The sequence below is a fragment of the Hemibagrus wyckioides genome, linkage group LG01, assembly GCF_019097595.1.
Source record: "Hemibagrus wyckioides isolate EC202008001 linkage group LG01, SWU_Hwy_1.0, whole genome shotgun sequence".
NCBI classification, from domain to species: domain Eukaryota; kingdom Metazoa; phylum Chordata; class Actinopteri; order Siluriformes; family Bagridae; genus Hemibagrus; species Hemibagrus wyckioides.
Genome location: NC_080710.1, coordinates 13,677,266 through 13,686,847, shown reverse-complemented (window position 1 = coordinate 13,686,847; position 9,582 = coordinate 13,677,266).

Here is a 9,582-nt window from a genome sequence, read left to right as displayed (position 1 = left end):
TTGGTTACCAGCTGCCTCTGTTTCCATGGTCAAGTGAACCATCCGAAGTACTGTCTGTCAACCATTGGTTCAGAGAAAGTGAGAGGGTTTGGGAGTCGGCGCACGTCCATCTGCGCCGTGCAATCCACCGGCAGAAGAACCACGCTGACACGCGCCGACGAGAAACACCGCACTACCAGCCGGGAGATCAAGTCTGGCTCTCTACGTGAGACCTCTGCTTGAAGCTACCCTGCAAAAAGCTCAGTCCACGATACATAGGTCCCTTCACCATCCAGTGGCCCATTAATGAAGTGACCTATGAACTCGATCTCCCGGAGCACTACCACATCTCACCATCCTATCATGTTTCACTACTAAAGCCATACACTAACCCTGTTCTCCCTCCTTCCACAGAGCCCATGATCTCGCCACCGCCTGAGATCGAAGCGGACAACACCATCTTCCAGGTCCGGGAAATTCTGAATTCCAGGCGACGAGACAGCCGCCTACAGTATCTGGTCGACTGGGAAGGGTACGCTCCTGAGGAAGATCATGGGTGGATCGGGATGACATCCTCGATCCCGCGCTCCTCACTGAATTCCGACCGAAAAACCGAAATGACTCCGAAAACCGACCCGCTCCCCAAGGTCGCGGCCACCCTCGTCGTCGCTCCCGGATGTCTGGAGACGCCCGTGGGGGGGGGGGGTACTGTAACGGACATACCGGCCCCAGCTGCACTCCCGTGCTCTTGCTCCCCTGATTACTAATCGCGCCGCCACCTGCACCCGATTACCTGGCACCTGTTTAAAGCCCTCACTCACCAACGTCTGCAGCGAGTATTAAGACTGTGTAGCACATGTTTATTTGTTTCAGTCTGTCTACCTGCTTGCTGGCTTTTGTCCTAATCTAAGTTAAGTTTTGCCTACCTGGTCTTAATGCCAGTTTTCTGATTTACGTTCTGCCTTTTTGTCTGTCTGAGTTTATTAAAGTGGCATTTCCACTTTCTCTCTGCCTCTGGGGTCTTCTTGTTACAATAGGATGGTGACATTTTCTTTTCTATCAAGGTCTGTGTAAAGTATTATTATCTATCTATCTATTAAAGTGTCTGTGCCTTTCTGAGAAATATGCATAAACTTTCCATCCGGTGAGGTATGCATGTACTGATTGATTGTCAGTTTCCAATCCAGTACTTGGCTAGTTTCTTTGAGCATTAGTCCCAGCGCTTTTCTCTTCATATTTTCTTTATCTCTTTATTACTCACTCACTTGGACCCGGGAATTTCACTACGTTTCTTTTTTCTCTTATTCTCTTGTTTCTCTTTAATTCCTTTCACTAACACCCGGATCCAGGAATTCTTACTCTTTTCTTTTTCCACCTGTTACTTGACACTTATTCTTCTTTTTCCAGTGACAGTGTTCATGTTCACAGAACTTACTTTCTGCTACTGAACGCTCCGTTTGCGTCCAAATAAGGTCTTTTTCACAGGAATTTCACTCATTCCACCTGGAACCCACCAGGACTTTCGATCCTTTACACTTTCATACGTCTGACATCATCTAGTCTTTATCAGCATAAAGCATGCAATTTTATCATATGACTTTATACAGTTTTAACTTACTCTTCCTTCGTTTTAACAAGATGAAACAGAGCTGATCCATCCCTGGACCAAGTGCCTCCTCCTCCCCAGACCACACACAACTAATGCAGAAATTCGATTAAACCAGCTTCTGCCTTACCTTTGTCCTAGAAGGATCCAGTGTTTGGGCCATGGGCGGCGGCCACAGCCTCTGGTCCCAGGTCTGGGGCTCTGCTGTTTTCTCTGTGCCAATCGTGTTTTTCTCTGAGATCACATCGGGGTCACAAAAACAATGTGGAATAAAATTCTGTTCTACCCACTAGCACTACTTCACTACAAAATCTGACTCCAGTTTCCACACTGACCCGACAGCTCAGTCTGAGTGAGACTTATTTAGCAGTGAAACTAAATAAGACAAATCATGCAGACTAGATGAATGCAGATATGAGATTTTACTTGTAATCAGTGCTGATACAAAGAATTGAGATGCTCATGCATGAACATCCCAACAACCTCTCCCTTGGCATCACCGAACACCGTCTTTTTATTTATTTTCCTTATCTTCTCCAAAAGTAACACGTCACCAGCTCTCTGCTGAGAAAGTCCCACCTATTTTTCTTTTTTGGAGTATTAGGTTCTTTTTTGACACCATTATCTTTGAATTTACAACTTTTCGAATACCATTATAATTAAATTTTCGCGAATCATTGTATTAAAAATGTGGGCGTCTCCACCCCCACCAGTGGGATTTTCTTCAGCTGACTCATTCATCTACAGTGGACAGCATGGGTAAGTTCTCAGTTCTACAGGGGCCTACCCCCATCTTTCTTCTTTATCATTGCATTTTACACTTCACTGCTTTCGCATCTATCTTTTCTCTTCTGCATATTTGATCTAGACATTTCACCTGGTACTGCCATCACTGTTCAACACACTCTGCGTTTGCTCCATGATGAGGTCATTGCCTCTCAAGGTACCAGCAAGGTGAAGATGGGTCATGATGACCTGGAGTACAGCTCTGATATTGACTGGGCCAAATTTGGCAAGCCTGCTACCGCTCATTCTCTAAAGCCCTTGCAGACTACATGCAAGGCCAAAGACCGAGCCACATGTCGCGTTAAACCCTATATTGGTCTTAAAATCAAACGATCTAATGAATAAACTTTACCTGAAAACTCAATCATGCTGTCCCCTGGTTATTTTACACAACATCAAACACATGTTCCATACATATACACTTCAAACTATAAAATTATCTCCCACACTCCCAAGCATCTTTCTTGCAAATGTACGATCTCTGATGATTAAAATGGATGAACTGCGACTATGGATAACAACAAAAAAACAGAATGTAATGTCATGATTTTCACGGAAACATGGCTTAACAACAACATTCCCAGCAGCACCATTGAGCTAGAGGGACACAGTGTTTTCCGGGCAGATAGACTGGCAGTGGACTCTGGTAAGCACAAGGGTGGAGGTCTGTGCATTTATGTTAACAAATCATGGTGCACAGACTCAACTGTAATTGAAAGTCATTGCTCAGCTCATCTGGAGTATTTGATGATTAAATGCAGACCCATTTATCTCCCAAGAGAATTCTCAGCCATTGTTGTAACTTCAGCATACATCCTTCCGAATGCTAATGCTGCTATGGAAGAACTACAGCAAGCTATCAGCAAGCAACAGACAGAACATACCGGTGGAGTTATTATTGTTGCTGGGGACTTCAACCGCTCCAACTTAAGAAATTTGTACTTCCCAAATTTCATCAGCATGTTTCCTGCGCTACTAGAGGGGACAACACACTGGACCATGTTTACACTAAAATTGCTGAGGCATACAGGGCCAATTCCCTCCCCCACTTGGGTCAGTCTAATCACCTCTCTTTGTTCATGCTACCAAAATACACACCACTCAGCAAACGTGTGAAACCATCAGTGAAGATGAAGGTATGACAAAAGAGGGGCATTTTTTCACTACAACAAAAGCTACAAGACACTGACTGGAGCATGTTTGCCTCACAGGCCACCTCAGGTGCACAGACAGACATCAACATCTATACATCATCTATACTGGACCATATCAACACGTGTATTGACACCCGTCACCACTGTCAAACATGTGAAACACTTTCCTAAGCAGAAGCCATTGATAAACTCTGAGGTCTGTCTCTTGCTGAAAGCAAAAGATGCTGCATTTAAATCTGGCAATACAGAGGACGACAGCAGAGCCAGGGCCAACTGAAAAAGGGCATTAGGAAAGCCAAGCATGCACATAAACTGTGCATTAAGGAGCACTTCCACAGCAACTCTGACCCCAGGCGCATGTGGAAAGGCATCCAGACCATCACTGACCATGAACCTTCAATACAGTCTCTACCAACCAGCAATGCCTTCCTCCCAGACGAGCTCAACCACTTCTTTGCTCACTTCGACAAAGGCGTCACACACCACACCAGAAATGCTGACTTCTCCATGGTTGTTCATCCAATATCACTCTCCACAACAGAGGTACATTCAACACTGAGCAGAGTAGATCCACGTAAGTCAGCTGGTCCTGACCAATTGGCTCAAGTCTTCACTGAAAATTTCAACCTGTCACTGGTGTAGCGTCTCCAGGTCTACCTCCTTGCCTTGTAGCTTACTTAATTTTGTTTTTGACTTCTCCAGTCATTCTCTGATTAACTTAACTAATCATTATTGGTATTTTGAGTTAATTTATAGTTAATTGTTATTCTAGATTTTTACTATTATTATCTTTGACCCATTTAGTTATTTTCTCCCCTTTTCTTCATTTCAAGCTTGGGTTTTATACTTTATTATCATTATTATTATTATTTTATTTTTATTTTGTTTTATTATTAATTTTTTTATTTTATTTTATTCATTCTTAATTGAATTACTTTATTTAATTCAGTTACTTTTATTTTAATTTATTTTATTTTATTTTTGTTTTTTTTGTTTTTTCTTATTTAGTTAGTTTTTTTCCCTTTATTTCGTTTTCCTCCTTCTCTCAAGTTCCCTCACACTAGTTTGAATTTAATTTAAAATGAGTTTTGAACCTGAATTCAAAATAAGTGTGTGGAACTGGGGTATTTAGGTTTAACCCTTTATGGCACTCCTTGGTTTACTCCATCAGTAAAGGAAGGTTGCCTCCGCAGTGCACCACAGCAAGCGGAGCCACCCGTCCTGCTGTACCTATTGCTGGCCGGAGTGGAACTTAGATATTACTGTCCTGCTGCTACTAGTCCAAAGGCGATTAGCTGATTTTCCTCACAAAATTTAAGGTATTCAGCTGCTCCCACTCCACGAGCAAGGTCAACAATCTAAGTTCCACCCCAACAGCAACCCCTTTCCTATAAGATCTAAACCCTAACAGCGTTAACAGGCTTAGGCCTATTCTTCCCCTGCTGATTTAAATAGTTGGGTCTTTATTTTTCACCATTTTCTGTGTATCTGTGCGGGAACCTAATGTGTGAGAATCATCAAGGTAAAATTTGGTGATCTAAGAAAACCCAAAGTATTTAGGTGATCACGCCGTCAACCTGACCTAGTTCCCACGTTCGGCCTTAATTCTTAGGGCTAACTGTGCCCATTATCAGATATATATATATATTCGCCGAGTAGTACCATCACTAGTACGGCAAGGAATTGCATTGGTCCTCGCACCGTTTTTTCTCTCTTCTCTCTCCCCAACAGTGAGCCAGCATGTCTCGATCATCAAGCCTTGATGCACACTGGGACCGACTAGAGGCCTGGCTGAACGCCATGACGGGTGCCCTCCTACCTGAGGCTGCGAGAGACATACAACACCTGAGCCCTGAGCAGCTGGACGACAACTTAAGTGCCCTGATGGCCCGCGATCCCACGCATGACTACAGCCACAAGGAGCTGGCCAAGATTCTGGGATCTCTGGCACACAACCTCTTCCTCCAGGCAAAGGGGGGTGAAGCAAACATGTTCTGCCTGGAACAAGAATCAGCAGCATTAAAGATCCAAGCTGGAGAGGCTCAGAGGAATCTGGAAATTGCTCACGGTCAACTGGACCAGCTAACGACCAAAATGGAGCACCGACATCGGACGGCAGGTGAACAGGAACCAGAGCTGCAGGAGGAAGTAGCGAAACTACAGACAGCCCTGGGCGAGCTCCAGGTGAACACAGCACAGCGCGAGCAACAGGAAAAGGACATGTGAGAGGAGCTCAGCGAGGAACTCCAGCGAGCCAAGGGCCTTTTAAAAAGGGCAGAGGCTGAACTGAGAGAAAGAGATGCCAGGGCTACGGCCTACGAGGGCCATTTGCAAAGTGCCCGGGCCGAAATCAATGCCCTGTCAAAACAAAGAGACCATTTGAAGGACGAATTTAACAAACGCACAGGGAACTTAAAACATGCGTATAGGTTGCAAGGTGACTCTGAAAGGAAAATGCACTCCGTAGAATTTCCCTCAACCTCAAAGGGTTTCCACCCTTCGGGACAAGAATTTCCTGTCCAAAGGGGGGGGTGGGTGCCCCCTACTCAAGACCTCACCTGCTAGCATCATCGAACCCCAACAGCAGAAAGGGTGGGAGCCCTTCCAAGAAACCCCATATCCCGGACACAGGGTGGCCCCGAGGGAACTGGACAAACTGGCTAGGAATATTCCCACTTTCACGCCAAACCCCATGGGAGGCCATAACGTCCACGCCTACCTGCAGAACATTGATTTTCATTTGCAAACTTTGACCAATATGACTACACGAGACAAGCTCTACCTCCTCAGGATCACCTCCAGCCGGGAGGTGCGGAGTTTCCTAGACCGGCAGCCAGAAACGATCACTGCAAACTACCAGCAACTTCGACAAGCTTTAATTAAAGAATTCTCTGAACCAGAGTCAGAACATGGACTGTTTGCAGCCATGGACTTAAAACAGGGCAAACTAGAAACCCCACAGGCTTACTTCAACAAGCTCCGACAGGCCTACTTCGGGGCATGAAGCTCTGCTTCGGCGCTCTGCGGGTTGGGGGGGGCCCCCGTGCACCTTTTCTTCCCGGCACGACCTCTTCTATCATCGCCCGACTCGACTCCGATCTTTCTTCGGGACAAGACTTTCACTTTCTTCTGAGACTTTGCCGGCAGCTTCAATCGAAGAACTTTGTTTGCACCACCGAAACCTTTTTCGTTCCAGCAGAAACTCTTGCTTACTCCGAGGACTTCGAATCTCCGAACCTCCTTGATCCATTACATCAGGACTCTTATCAATGAACCAATGCAAGAAAAAGTTACTAATTATTTTAGATCCACAATTTTAAGCTGAAGCCCCTTGATTAAGGCGAATCCTAATTACTCACACGTGGTAATCAAAACTCGATCTGAAACTTGCCATATTTCATCTCTTCTCTAGTTCCTTATCTCTCTCTCTCTCTCGTTCTGATTTCCTCTGTATTCCCTTCCTTAATCTCAATCTCTCTTTGCCTACTTATCCCCTCTCTATAATCCTTATCCTGTCTTTTATGTATGTGTGTCATAGTTAGTATGTGTTGTGTGTTTTTGTTTTATTAAATGCATTTTATTCATGAGTGATTGTCTCTGTGCTTTGCTCACAATTTCGGGGTCCCTGAACATTGCTCTTGCTACGTGCTAAATTACAGCTAGTACTTTATAAAGTAGTTATTCTTTCTTGGCCAGGAAGATAACTTTCCCTGGAATTAATACATAATTATACGGTCTGTTCGCTGGACGAACAAATCAAATAGTTGTGTTATTGATTCTCTGACAGTTAGTTCTAAAACCCCCATTTGAATATTTATAATTAATTATAACCAGTTATAATTACACTTAAATATTTAAATTTTGAGCTAAATTTGCTACACTGGCCCAGGCCACTGTTCCAAATGTCTGAAGACTACAACCATTATCCCAGTGCCCAAGCATTCTTCTGCAAAGTGCCTGAATGATTTCCACCCTGTTGCACTCACCCCCATTGTTATGAAGTGCTTTGAGAAGCTGGTTCTAAGTCACCTTATAGTGTGTCTCCCACCTACACTGGACCCACACCAGTTTCCCTATCGCCTGAATAGGTCGACTGAGGATGCCAAATCCACTGCTAGCTCTCACTCACCTGGACAATAACAATACATACATTCAGATGTTGTTCATTGACTTCAGCTCTGCTTTTGACACAGTCATCCCTAGTAAACTGATCGATAAGCTCAGTGACCTGGGTATCTGCACATCCACATGCAGATGGATTATGGACTTTCTAACTAATAGACCTCAGTCTGTAAGGTTGGATAATTACATATACTCAACCCTCATCCTGAACACTGGCGTTCCACAAGGCTGTGTGCTGAGCCCACTGCTCTACTCCCTGTTCACCCATGACTGTGTTCCACAGCAAAACTCCAACATCTTCAAATATGCAGATGATACCGCAGTTGTTGGCCAAATCAGCAACAACAATGAATCGGCCTACAGGGAGGAGATCCAAAACCTGTCAGCATGGTGTTCCATGAACAACCTCACCCTCAATGCCACGAAGACCAAAGAGCTCATTGTGGACTTCTGGAAATCTAACAGTAGCAACTCCCCTATCTACATCAATGGGTCTAAAGTGTCTCCAGCTTTAAGTTCCTGGGCATCCATATCTCTGAGGATCTGTCTTATCAGAAAACTAAACTCTGGTTCGGAAGGTGCAACAGCGTCTTTACTTCCTGAGAAGACTAAAAAAAGTTCACCTATTCCCCAAGATCCTGACCAACTTTTACAGCTGCATTATTGAGAGCATCTTGACAAGCTCCATCACAGCATAGTATGGCAGCTCCACAGTGTGTGAAAAGAAATCACTCCAAAGGGTGGTAAAAACCGCCCAACGCATCATCGGCACCCAACTACCTGCCATTGAATCTCTTCACCACAGTAGATGTCTGCACAGAGCACACAAAATCATCAAGGGCTCCTCCCACCCGAGTCATAATCTGTTCAACCTCCTTCCGTCCAGGAGGAGATACAGGTCCATCCGCACCAGAACCAGCAGGTTCAGGGCCAGTTTTTTTCCCTACAACCATAAACCTTCTGAACTCTACACTACACCACTAGGACACTCATGTCTCACTACACTTAACCACCTTGCAGTTCTGCTCCATCCTGTACATTCTGCTATAATATAATTATAATATTTTCTCTGTGTAATATAATTATAATGTACATATTGTTAATTTCATAGATTACACCTGGTTTATCTATGTGTCTATATGAATCCATATGTGAATATTTATTTAACAATCCAAATTGACAGGCAATAATCATTAATGGGAAAACGAAAGCAAAAGGTCAAAACCGGAAAAGCGAAACACTATAGCAAACAAAACCAATAAATCACACGAGGCAAAACTCAATAACCAGAAACATAAAACGAGAGTCCATACACAGTAATCCACAATCAGAGTAACCCACAATAATGGCTCGGTAAGGTTCGAGGAACGTTACTTCATGTGGTAGCATTGTTAGCATGCTGCTTATAAAGTGCTTAGAAGCGTTCTTCCAGGTTTTAAACCTCATAACAATCGCATGGATAACAATCACATGGATGGCTAGAGGGATCATGGGTATGGAGCTGGTCAGTTTCAGTAGCCCGAGAGTTGAATTTAGTATGCGTAGGCATTTTTTGGGTAGATGCATCATGAGTGAAAGGCCAGTGCATGTTTTGAACAGGAAGTGAATAGGGAGAACAGAGTCGCACAGATGTTCCAGGAAGTGGAAGAACTGAAATGCCAAGTAGGAGAGTTGGAAGTAGCAGTAATGCCTTAGGGTGTATGTAGATTGTTTGCTGGAGCATTTGCAAGCAGTGGACCCCATGATTCCGGAAGACTGTGCTAGATATGAAATGTATATATATATATATATATATAAAACCTGTAACCAGCCTGAATAGAATTAAAGTCTAGAACTAGAAGAATAACCACTGGAACAGGTGTGGAAAAACTAGGCAAGGCACTCACTACATTGGCAATCAATGCAAATGCAGGGTAAGAGACCATATCACATGAA